The following is a 12907-nucleotide window of genomic DNA, read 5'->3' on the forward strand; positions in this document are numbered from 1 at the left end:
AACTCACAAGGCCTAAGCATTGAAGCACAAGATTTGAGAGAAGACATCACATAGCTATTGGTCATGGACTCATGGTCCAAGGAGGACTACTCACGGCACGTCCGGGAAGCGTCCATGGTGGTGGATAAGCTCTCGGAGGTCAATCCTCCCTCCGGCAGGGTGCCGGGAAGAGGTCTTCTGGCGCTCCCGATCTCGGAAGCGCCACGGCGGTGGAACGATGGAGAAATTCGTGATTCTGGATCTCCTCCAAGGGTTTTCTATCGGAGAGGTAAATATAGGCTGGAGGAGGGCACCAGAGGAGGTGGGCCCCAACCAGGCGGCCAGGAGGAGGGCCACGTAGGGTGGCCGCCTGGCCGAGCCCTGGCTCCCCTCTGACCCCACTTGATGCCTCGCGAAGCTTCCATCACACTGATTTTTATATTTTTTCTTGGGATTTTTGGGGCTTTGGAAATTGGGGTAAAAGTCCCTGCAAAATAGGCATCAGCAGACAGAAACTGGCACTGGGTGCACTGAGTTAGTAGGTTAGTCCAAATATGTGTAGAAAGGTATGAAAGTGTAGCAAAACATATAACAATGTCACCCAAAATAGCATTGAACAAACAGAAATTATAGATACATTTGGGACGTATCAAGATCCCCAAGCTTAATTCCTTTTCATCCTCGAGTAGGTAAATGATAACACAAATAATTTCTGTGGTGACATGCTAACGCATATAAGAACTTCAATGTAAAGCAAGTAAGCTATGCAATTCAAGTCAAGACAATAACAAGCAAGAGTCTATATTTAGTATTGAAAATAGCAAAGTAAGTACATAAAGGTGCAAGATCTCACGTTGTCCGTGACTCGAATGTCTCCAAATGGTGTTTGCGTGCAAGAACTGGGAGATGGGTTTAGAGCATAAAAATATTATATAGTTAATTGAGAACTCAATCTACTAAAACTTCACACTTGGTCTCCTTCGGAATCCTATTTTGACTCATCCCCAGACCACTAGTCAGGACAAGTCAAAATGATCCTCTTCCTTTCGACTTTGAGCACTCATGCAATGGATGAGAGAAAGCAAGATATGTTGGCACTTAGGATGGCAAATATAATAATAATAGGGAAGGAAGGCAAAAAAGGTGTGAACGGCTCACATCAATGAGTACAATCATAGGCGAGAGAAAGCCAAATGATAGACATGATGTGAGGAGTAGGGATTGCCATGCAACGGAAGCACATATGAGCTAAGGTAAGCTCTCCAATGGAACTAGTGGGGGTGCATCCAACTTGCTTTCTCATGAAGACCTAGAGCTCATTTGAGGAGGTTCATCATTGGAATATACAAGCCAAGTTCTATAGTGTAAGGGTCCCCACATAGTTAGGCATGAATGATAATCTCTATCGAGTACGAATATAACAATGGAGTACGAGTGTGGATCTTTCAAAAGGAATATAAGTTTTGCACCCTTCTCACTTTTTTTTTCTTTTTTTTCTTTCTCTTTTTTTTGTGGCCTCTTTGGCTCTTTATATTTATCTCTCATTTTTCCTCTTTGGGATCTTTTCGTGTGTCCTCTTTTGGGATCTTTTAATTTGTTCTCTTTGGGATCTTTTCCTCACTTAATGGCAACACTCTATATTTTACAAGAATAAAAAGAAGACCTTCACACTTTATAAGAAGTACTCAACATAAAGACAAATGAAAACTATCATGATGTATGCAAATGTATGCCTCTGCCAGTGTAGAAGAATATGCAATGAAACTAGTGCATCATGTAGCAATAATAAGGGCAAGGCCCAACTAGCATGCGGCTCCTCGCTCAAGAAAAAGCATGTATGACATGAAGATCAAGTCATGAGATGGTGGATGTTGCATGGAAATGTATCTCGGAAAGGCTATGGAATTGCCTTAATAGGTAGGTATGGTGGCTATTTTGAGGAAAGATATAATGAGGCTTATGATGACAGAGCGTATCATGCCAAGGGTTTGGATGCACCGGCGAAGTTTGCACCAACTCTCAAGATGAGAAAGGGCAATGCAAGGTACCGAAGAGGCTAGCAAAATATGGATGGTGGAAGTGCCAACAATCGAATACTCGCATTAGTCCGAAGAACTCATGCACTTATTATCGGTAACTCTCTATCTAGTCACGAGATTCAAAAAGAGACAAGTACCCCGAGGAGGAGTGTTTGGGGGTTTCGTTATCCTTGCGCATCCTCGACACATGATAACGTGAGGGTACACTATATATTCCAACCCCTCTAGAGGTTAGCGATCCATCTAGTAGCTAGAGTTCTCAACTAATTTTTTAGTTTTTGAAAATACACACGGATTTCCCAAAATACAACATATCACTAATAGGCTCAAGCTCTTGACACCAATAGTCCAAACATTACTCAAATCAATACCTCAAAACTATTCCAAGTTACTACTATACTTAAATAGCAACCTCAATTACCTACTCATGCAAGACACACAACTCAGTGAAACAAGCCAACTTCTAAACAAGATAAGCATGATAACTCAAGAGAGTTCCAAAAGCAACCTAAATAAAAAGCTGTTAAAAAGATAAATCATGAAAACTAAGAGCTAAGCATGACAACAGCTATGAAAAGATATAGAACACACAAAAAAGATAAGCATGAAAACCTATGTTGTGTTCTAGTGTGGAGTGGAGCTTGTTTCTCGCCCAAACAAAGAAGGCTAGGTTCCAAGTTGTTATGAACAGCAAGCAAAATTAAAAAAAACTAAAAAGTAAAGAGTTGGACGCTCCAAGCATAGCACATAACATATGAAGTGATAAAAATATATCATGGAGAAGGGCGAACTGATGATTGTTGATGGAGAAGGGGATGCACGGGGGCATCCCCAAGCTTAGACGCTTGATTCTCCTTGAATATTTCTTCGAGGTGAGGGCATCCCCAAGCTTGAGCGCTTGACACTCCTGGATCTTCTTTCATCATCTTCCATCGCATACTTGAAAACTCCCTTCATACGAAACTCATCATAACCTGATTAGAGTGGTTAGTGCCCGGAATAAAATAGTTTATTCTCTATTGGAAATAAATATTTTCATGAAGATCTACTGTTTCCAAATATTTCCAAAAGGTTTTTGCAAAGTAAAAGCAAGCTTAAGATTTGCAAAACAATGAAAACGCAAAACAGGGCAGAATCTGGAAAAAACAGAACAACATGTAGTAAATAATTTTTTGGGGCACTTCTGCAACTGAAATCAAAAAACTCAGAACAGATGCCAGAAAGACAATTATATAGAGAATACATCCAAAATAATTCAGATCAAAAATATGATCTGGTGATTATTGGCGAATTTTTCCGTCAGTCAGACAAAATCTGTTTCTGGACAGCATGTCACAACTTTTGAACTTTCTTGCAATCGGAGGCTAAAACTTGGCACAAAGCTTGAAAATAAAGATACAATGATTTTTTTACAGTAGTAACAAGCATCAAGACCACTAAAACTGAAACCAAAAACAAATTGGGTTGCCTCCCAACAAGCGCTTTCTTTTATGCCTTTGAGCTAGGCATGATGCAAAAAAGATCAAGTATTATCAACTCCAAAAGAATAATTTGCCCGAGTAATGGACTCATAAGGTAACTTAATCTTCTTTCGATGGATGTGTTCCATTCCCTTTTCAAGGGGAAATTGGAATCTAATGGTCCCTTCTTCCATGTCAATGATAGCACCAACGGTGCGGAGAAAAGGACGTCCCAAAATAATTGGACATGAGGGATCACACTCAATGTACATAATAAGAAAATCAACGGGAACATAATTATCATTGACAACAATAAGAACATCATAAATCCTCCCTAAAGGTTTCTTTATGGAAGAATCAACAAGTCGAACACCAAAAGAACATTGATCAAAAGGTTTCAAATCAAGCATATCATACATTCTTTTGGGCATAACGGAGGCACTAGCTCCTACATCACATAAAGCGAAGCAATAGAAATTATTCAATTTAATCTTGACCATCGTATCCCAACCATCTTCTAGTTTTCTAGGAATATAAGTCTCTAGATTGAGCTTCTCCTCGCTAGCTTTGATAAGAGCATTGGTAATATGCTCGGTGAAGGCAATATTGAGTGTACTACTGTGGGGGTCTTTAGCCATTCTTTGCAAAAAAAGTGATAACTTTGGAAAGACTACAATTATCAAAATCAAGATTACTACCATTAATTAAGGTGGTGGTGATGTCATCTAAGCTCATTCTTTTGGTAGTCCCTAAGTTCAAAGGACCTTCTTGTCCTAAAGTTGAGGTATTAGCATCACCATTAATAGGTCCATTGGGACTAGGGATGTGATGGATGCTAATAATTTTGAGGTCCTCAACAACTTGTATAGTAGCAAGGGTAGTGTGTGTAGGAAGGCTCTTAATCCTATCTTCCTCTTCTTTTTCTCTAGCCCATCTATCCTTAAGTTTGGCTAGCATTCTTATGTTCCCATTAATTTGGACTTGGATAGCATTCATGGGTGTGGTTTTCCTTTCCTCAAGGGGGGAGTTATAATTTTAAGCATCTCTACATCATAAGCTATGTTGTCTACCTTCAAAGAGAGATTATCTAATTTTTCTAATTTCTCTTCTACACTCTTGTTGAAGGCTTTTTGAGAAGTGATGAAGTCTTGAAGCATGCTCTCTAATTCAGAAGTGGAATTTTTGGTGCTAGGATAAGTGTTGTTGTTCCCATAGTTGTTGGATGGGAATGGTCTAGGATTGCTACCAAAATTACTCCTATAGGCATTATTATTATTAAAGTTGTTCCTAGAGATACAATTAACATCAACTTGCTCTCTTTCTTGAGCAACCAAATAATTTAAAAGAACATCATGAGGATCAATAGGAGCTTGCTTAGTAAGTAAAGTCATGATCATGTCAACCTTATCATTAAGGGAGGAGATCTCCTCAACAAAGTTTACCTTTCTTCCCATTGGAGCTCTCTCGGTGTGCCATTGAGAATAATTTGTCATCATCTCATCCAATAGTTTCATGGCAGCACCAAGTGTAGTTCACATAAAGGTTCCTCCCGCGGACGAGTCTAACAGATTCCGCGAGGTAAAGTTCAATTCTGCATAGAAAGTTTGGATAACCATCCAAGTAGTCAAACCATGTGTAGGGCAATTCTTAACAATATATTTCATACGTTCCCAAGTTTGGGCAACATGTTCATTATCCAGTTGCCTAAAATTCATAATGTTACTTCTTAACTGGATAATCTTAGCAGGCGGGTAATACTTTCCAATAAAAGCATCTTTGCTCTTATCCCAAGAATCTATGCTATTACTAAGCAAAGATTGAAGCCACACTTTAGCTCCTCCTCTCGAGGAGAAAGGAAAAAGCTTAAGTTTAACAATATCACCATTTACTTCTTTGTACTTTTGCATATCACAAAGCTCAACAAAATTATTCAAGTGCAAAGCAGCAGCATCTCCAACATCGGAGAATTGATCTTTCATAACAAGGTTCAGTAAAGCAGGTTTAATCTCATAGGAGGTCTCCTGAGTGGCGGGAGCAGCAATAGGAGTGCAGATAAAGTCATTGTTGTTGTGACTAGTGAAGTCACACAACTTAGTGTTCTCAGTGGAACCCATAGCAGCAGCAACAAGCAAGAACAAAGCAACTAATTTTTTTGTGGTTTTTGGTATATGACTCTAAAGCAAAAACCAGAAAGCAAACTAACAAGAATAAAATCAAAGGTAAAGTATAATGTGCAACTCCCCTATCTTGAAGACTGGAGTCGCCGGCAACGGTGCCAGAAATTTGCTTGAAGACGAGTTGATGGATATACTTCTCGCCCCTCGTTGGTTACCCCAAGTGGAAGGTGGAGATGTAGTCAGCAGCAGATTTCCCTTACATGGGGACTGTAAGGTTTATTGGACCAGGAGGACTCCGAGGATCAACAAGTAGGTGTCCACTGCTCTGGCGCTAGTAGAAGACGTGGACTTGCACACAGAACTAATAACTTTGTCCCAACGAGTTCAGAGAGGTTGTCAATCTCTTTGGCCTTGTAGTTTGCAAAGGATCAAAACACAAGCGGGAATAGTGATAGTGATTGCAAGGAAAAAGTAAATAAAAGCAGTAAATGGTGGAGGTGTAAATAATGGTGGTAATATAGACCAGAGTCCCATGACGTTCACTAGTGATGTCTCTCTCCCAAAAGACGATAAACAACTATGCTGAGTAAACAAATTATAGCTGGGCAATTGACTGAATAATAAACGCACCACAATGCTAATCATGTTACAAGAAACTTAGAGGCTCAAAGGTAAGGGGCAGTACGCCAAGACAAGTAGACCGTTTATCCATCAGCATCTACTCTCCAATCATCGACCTTGAGATATCTATCCAGAACATCTCGCTGGTATTAAATTGCGATCCCCACCCAAAGTGTAAATTAAAGCAACGGACAACTGCATTAACTAACTTTACGTAAGGTAAACAATCCTTGCAACCGTGGTCACAAGCACCGTTGTTTTCTCCCTAGTGGCAACAATACATCCCCTAGTCTCATGTTTCTGTCACTCAAGCTAGACATCAGGGGGCATGAACCCATAATCATGCATAATGCTCCCTCTTGGATTTACAATCTACTACTCGGCCAAAGCAATAAAAAGCAACACAGAACATGCATGAATTACTCAAGAACATAATATAAAAGGAGAACCAAATATATAACTCATCACAATCTGAACATAATCTCATAATCCATCAGATCCCAGCAAACCAAGCATAGCAACAACAAGTAAATTACATAGATGCCTTGATCATGTAGGGCAGCTCACAAGGTCTAAGCATTGAAGCACAAGATTGGAGAGAAGACATCACATAGCTACTAGCATGGACTCATGGTCCAAGGAGGAGTACTCATGGCACGCCTGGGAAGCGTCCATGGTGGTGGATAAGTTCCCGGAGGTCAATCCTCCCTCTGGCAGGGTGTCGGGAAGAGGTCTTCTCGCGTTCCCGATCTTGGAAGTTTTGCCGCAACGGAACGATGGAGAAATTTGCGATTTTGGATCTCCTCCAAGGGTTTTCTGTCGGAGAGGTAAATATAGGCCGAAGGAGGGCACCGGAGGGGGTGGGCCCCACCCAAGCGGCCTGGTGGCGCGGCCAGGAGGTGGGCCGCGCAGGGTGGCCGCCTGGGCGAGCCCTGGCTCCCCTCTGGCCCCACTTGATGCCTCGTGAAGCTTCTGTCACGCTGATTTTTATATATTTTTCTCGGCATTTTTGGGGTTATGGAAATTGGGGTAAAAGTCCCTGCAAAAAGACATCAGCAGACAGAAACTGGCACTGGGTGCACTGAGTTAGTAGGTTATTCCAAATATGTGTAAAAAGGTACGAAAGTGTAGCAAAACATATAACAATGTCACACAAAAGAGCATGGAACAAACATAAATTATAGATACATTTGGGACGTATCAGCAACTCACATATTCATCTCTACGATCACAACGTAGACATTTCATCCTCTTGTCACGACGATCTTCAACTTCACTCTAAAATTGCTTGAACTTTTCAATAATTCAGACTCGTGATTCATCAAGTAAATACACTTGCATCTTCTCAAATCATCCGTGAAGTAAGAACATAACGATATCCACTTGTAACGACCCGACTCAAGACGAGTCAAGCCTCTGTGTATCTGTGCCATCCTTGGATCAGTATGCTGGCACACACAGTACATCAATGTATATATCAAAGTGCAATCACATGGAAATAGCGTAAAACTGATATATACCTTAAATATCTCAGCGGAAGCAGTCAAGGGAGTGGAGTCCCAATAAACACCAACGGCAAGTTGAGTGTAGACCGTAACCCTGAATCGTACTCTTACTCGTCGAAGAAAAATATCTGCAACATAAGACGTTGTAGCCGTGTAGGTCAGCATATTGAATATGCCGGCAAGTCACATATGAGAGGGGGTAAAATATCATCTATGCTATATGCATATAAGGCAGGTGGGGCTATAAGTTTTTATGCGAAAAGCAAGTTTTCTCCTAAATCAGGAGAGGGCTAAAAGCAAAATGTTACTACATTGTTGGTTGTTAACGAGATGGTTCCACCAACCAATTCTCGTACCCATGTTGTCAATAATACCCACATCAATATTATTATTTGTGTTGAGAATTTCAGATAACTTCAGTTCCTTTGGCTCAAGTTGTCCATGACCGTGGACACGGCTAATCGATTAGGTTTGAGTACTCTGAAGAGTTTTGCACACGTTCCCCACAAGATTTGATCGCCTCCTTGTATGTCCTCGCACTTCAGGGTGTTTGAAGACCGGATGATCAAAACATGGTCTTTCAACGGGTCCCTCTGAATCCCTGTCGGTGCCCATCCAATCCTACCGTTATTCTACATCTGCTAGCACCGCCTGTCCAGAGTCCCCGCGTTGTCCAACCAAGCCAGAGCCCATAATGACTTGTGGCTGTGCGGGTAAGCCTTGGGTCTTGAAAATATCCGTCCGTCTCTTTGAGCCTGGGTGAAGCTTTCCGCAAGATGTCATGGCCGTCTCCAGCATCCCGGGACATCCACTGGTTTCTCCAGGGAGCCGATCAACCGTCCTTCACCCAGAGTTGCATTGCATCATGAGGTCTTGAAAAGTCTTGACTTAACCGGTCTTGGTTATTAAATTATTCTCGCATCACTCATCGTAAACTCTCAACCAGAATCCCGTCTACTCAAGCATATCAATATGAAATTTGTCGCCCCGGGCCAAGTAACGGGGTTGTTGGGTGCCTACCACATGATACTACAATATGTAACCAAAATTTCCAAAGTACCTAATCAGCATGCAATTGGGCTTAGGATGGTAGAACTACGATGCATAAAACATAGGTGATACATGATCAAATGACTTGCCTGGTGATGTTGACGAAGAAGAATTTCTCGGGAAATAACTTGATAGTCTACTCGTCACTCTCCGATGAAATCTATATAACAAACATATCATTCACATAAGCACTCATACTAGAAATCATTCTAGCAATCAAAACAAAAGAGAGAGTGAATAAGAATCCGAAGGAAACTTCAAATAAGACTAGGGAGTCTTCTACTACGTCAAACACTAAATAGTTTTTGTCTAACAGAAAATAATATACTCAAATAACAGGGAACTAATATATAAATTTAACTAAGATAAAATAAAGTATTTTTCACAAACTATTTGAAAGTATTTCCAAACGGGATTTGAAACAGTGGAGAAATCAATTGCAAGTTATTAGAGAACTAGAATTGATTTCATGATAACATATAAAAATAAAATCAAAACTTGTTGCAAACCTACTGTTAACTAACAGAAACAAAACATAATATTTCTGAAATATAAAGGAAAAATAATTTAAAAACAACTAAAGAAAGGAAATTGGTCACAATCCTAAAAGAGGTGAAAGAGAAATTGTTTCAAAAGAAACAATGAGCTAAAATACTGAAACAATTCTGAAATTTTTACCACTGATAAATAAGATCACTAGTGATCAGTAGAAAAAATAATTAAATTAAACTCCGAGAATAAGCAAAACAAGGTTTAAACTAAATCTGATCTAATTCAAATTTGAAAATTTCAAACATAGGCAAATAATATGTTTTTGAAAATTATAGAAAAATTGTGATCTACTGGAAAAAGAATCAACCTCATTGGAGTTGTTGATCAAAAGTTATGAGCAAAAGAAAATTTGATCTGCCTCTATTTTTGAACTAAAACTGAAAAAAAGAAAAATCTAAATAGTGAACAGGGGGTCCACGTGGCGCGTCCTCAGTGGCTAGGAGGTGTGCGCTGTGATGACTAACTAGCGGACGGCCGCAAATTAAACAAAAGCTCTCTGGCTAAATAATAAGTGAAGAAAACCGTTCGGTTTTTGTTTAAAAACCGAAGGGTTATCCTACTTCTAAGCGTGCGCGTAAGATCTAGATCGGACGGTTATTAACGGGAGGGGGAGCTCACAGTGTGGTGGTGGTGCTCCGGCGAGGTCGCGGGCGAGGCCGAGGTGGAGCTGGCGACGGGGAGGTTCTCCGGTGGTCTCCGGCGATGCCCGAGGATTGGAGGAGACGGTGGCGGGTCTCTCGCGTCGGTTGGAGGCGGCGGAGAGGGGGTTCAGGGGCCGGGGAAGGAGCAGCAGGGCACCGGGGTTCGGGCGGAGCTCGGCTCCGGCGATCTCGGGCAGAGGGCGGCGGGGCTTGGGCAGGGGGCGGCGACTAGGGGAACGGGGTGCGGGGGGAGGTGGGCTTATATAGGGGAGAGGGGAGGGCTCCAGAGGGAAGGAGGAGGGAGATTGGGGCAACTCCGGCGAGGGGAGGCTCGGCCGGCTGAGAGAAAGGAAAGGGAGGGAGATCGGGGTTGGGGGTGACCGAGGGAGGGGGCGGTCGGCCGGGCGGGGCCCACTATCAGCGAGGGGGGTGGGAGGTGGCTCCGGTCGGTTGACCGAAAAGGAAAGGAGGGAGGGACCCCGGGCCAGGGGGATCTGGGCCGAGCTAAATCGCGCCCAGGGCGCTTTCCATTTTTAAAAATCACTTTCCTGATTTTGTATTTTTTCAAAAACAGCAAGTAAAAGGAATTAAAAGGAAACAAAATAAAATAATTAATATAGGGCATTATATACCAAAATTTTCAGAAAAAAATCTCTACACGATTAACATTTTTCCAAGGCAAAAATAAAAACTTTAAAAATATTTTTTTTCAGAAAATCCCTAAAGGCTTTATTTCTTTTTGCAATTATTTTTCTCCATAAACTTGGTTTTTTCTTGGCTCAAAGATTTTCAAAAATACCCCTGATTTGGGAGGGTCATTTTCCTCCGCTCTTTCTTGCTTGGAAGAATTATTTTTGGGGTATTTCTCGGGGAAGAAAAATAGAAATGCAAAAGCAGAAATTTGAAAGAATTCAAATGCAAACTCCATTCAAATTCTTTATAGTTGAAGAAGTCATGTCATCTTCTCTCATTGCTTGTGAATTGATTGAATTTGAATTCACTGGAGAAGGGGAAAGTCATTTTATTCCCTCTCATTCAAAAGTTTTGAAAAGTTTCAAATTTCACTCAAGTTTCAATCACTCAATCAAACAAATTATCAACCTAATAATTATTTTAACATTCCAAAATTTGGGATGTTACACCACTCGTGCCTCAGCACTCATTGGAATGCATACATCAAAATGTATTATTTCCAATAAGTCACTTTCTCGTTCCATCTCACTGGAAAACAAGGCATTCAGTCATCTTGCCCATGTGGCATGATTTGCATGTCTCAAGTGATTCAAAATCAAGTGAGTCCAAAAGGTCTATCTGCATGGAGTTTCTTCATGCGTTTACACCAATGGGCATGGTTCACATGTCTCAAACGATTCAAAAACGAGTGAGTCCAAAGATCCATCAGCATTGAGCTTATTCATGTGTTCTAGACCAATATGACCCAAGCATCAGTGGCACAAGTAAGTGGTACTATTATTACTACTTTGTATCTTTTGGCATCAATATTATGTACATGTTGTTGGAATTATGCCCTAGAGGCAATAATAAATATAGGTATTATTATAATTCTTGTATCAAGATAATCATTTATTATCCATGCTATAATTGTATTGAATGAAGACTTATATACATGTGTGGATACATAGACAAAACACTATCCCTATGAAGCCTCTAGTTGGCTAGCCAGTTGATCAAAGATAGTCAGGGTCTTCTGATTATGAACAAGGTGTTGTTGCTTGATAACTGGATCATGTCATTAGGAGAATAATGTGATGGACTAGACCCAAACTAATAGACGTAGCATATTGATCGTGTCATTTTGTTGCTACTGTTTTCTGCGTGTCAAGTATTTGTTCCTATGACCATGAGATCATATAACTCACTGACACCGGAGGAATGCTTTGTGTGTATCAAACGTCGCAACGTAACTGGCTGACTATAAAGATGCTCTACATGTATCTCCGAAGGTGTTCTTTGAGTTAGTATGGATCGAGACTGGGATTTGTCACTCCTTGTGACGGAGAGGTATCTCAGGGCCCACTCGGTAATACAACATCACACACAAGCCTTGCAAGCAATGTGACTTAGTGTAAGTTGCGGGATCTTGTATTACGGAACGAGTAAAGAGACTTGCCGGTAAACGAGATTGAAATAGGTATGCGGATACTGACGATCGAATCTCGGGCAAGTAACATACCGAAGGACAAAGGGAATGACATACGGGATTATATGAATCCTTGGCACTGAGGTTCAAACGATAAGATCTTCGTAGAATATGTAGGATCCAATATGGGCATCCAGGTCCCGTTATTGGATATTGACCAAGGAGTCTCTGGGGTCATGTCTACATAGTTCTCGAACCCGCAGGGTCTACACACTTAAGGTTCGACGTTGTTTTATGCGTATTTGAGTTATATGGTTGGTTACCGAATGTTGTTCGGAGTCCCGGATGATATCACAGACGTCACGAGGGTTTCCGAAATGGTCCGGAAACGAAGATTGATATATAGGATGACCTCATTTGATTACCGGAAGGTTTTCGGAGTTACCGGGAATGACGAATGGGTTCCGGGTGTTCACCGGGGGGGCAACCCAACCCGGGGAAGCCCATAGGCCTTGGGTGTGGCGCACCAGCCCTTAGTGGGCTGGTGGGACAGCCCAAGAAGGCCCTATGCGCCATAGGAAGAAAATCAAAGAGAAAAAAAAGAGGAGGTGGGAAAAGGGGGAAGGACTCCTCCTTCCAAACCTAGATGGACTCGGTTTGGAAGGGGAGGGTTGCCCCCCTTGGCTCGGACGAAGTCCTTGGGGGTCCTTGGAGCCCAAGGCAAGGCTACCCCTCTTCCCCCTATATATACGGAGGTTTTAGGGCTGATTTGACACAACTTTGCATCGGCAGCCCGACCACATATCTCCACGGTTTTACCTCTAGATCGCGTTTCTACGGAG

Source organism: Hordeum vulgare, chromosome 5H (assembly GCF_904849725.1).
Source record: "Hordeum vulgare subsp. vulgare chromosome 5H, MorexV3_pseudomolecules_assembly, whole genome shotgun sequence".
In the NCBI taxonomy this organism is placed as follows: Eukaryota; Viridiplantae; Streptophyta; class Magnoliopsida; order Poales; family Poaceae; genus Hordeum; species Hordeum vulgare.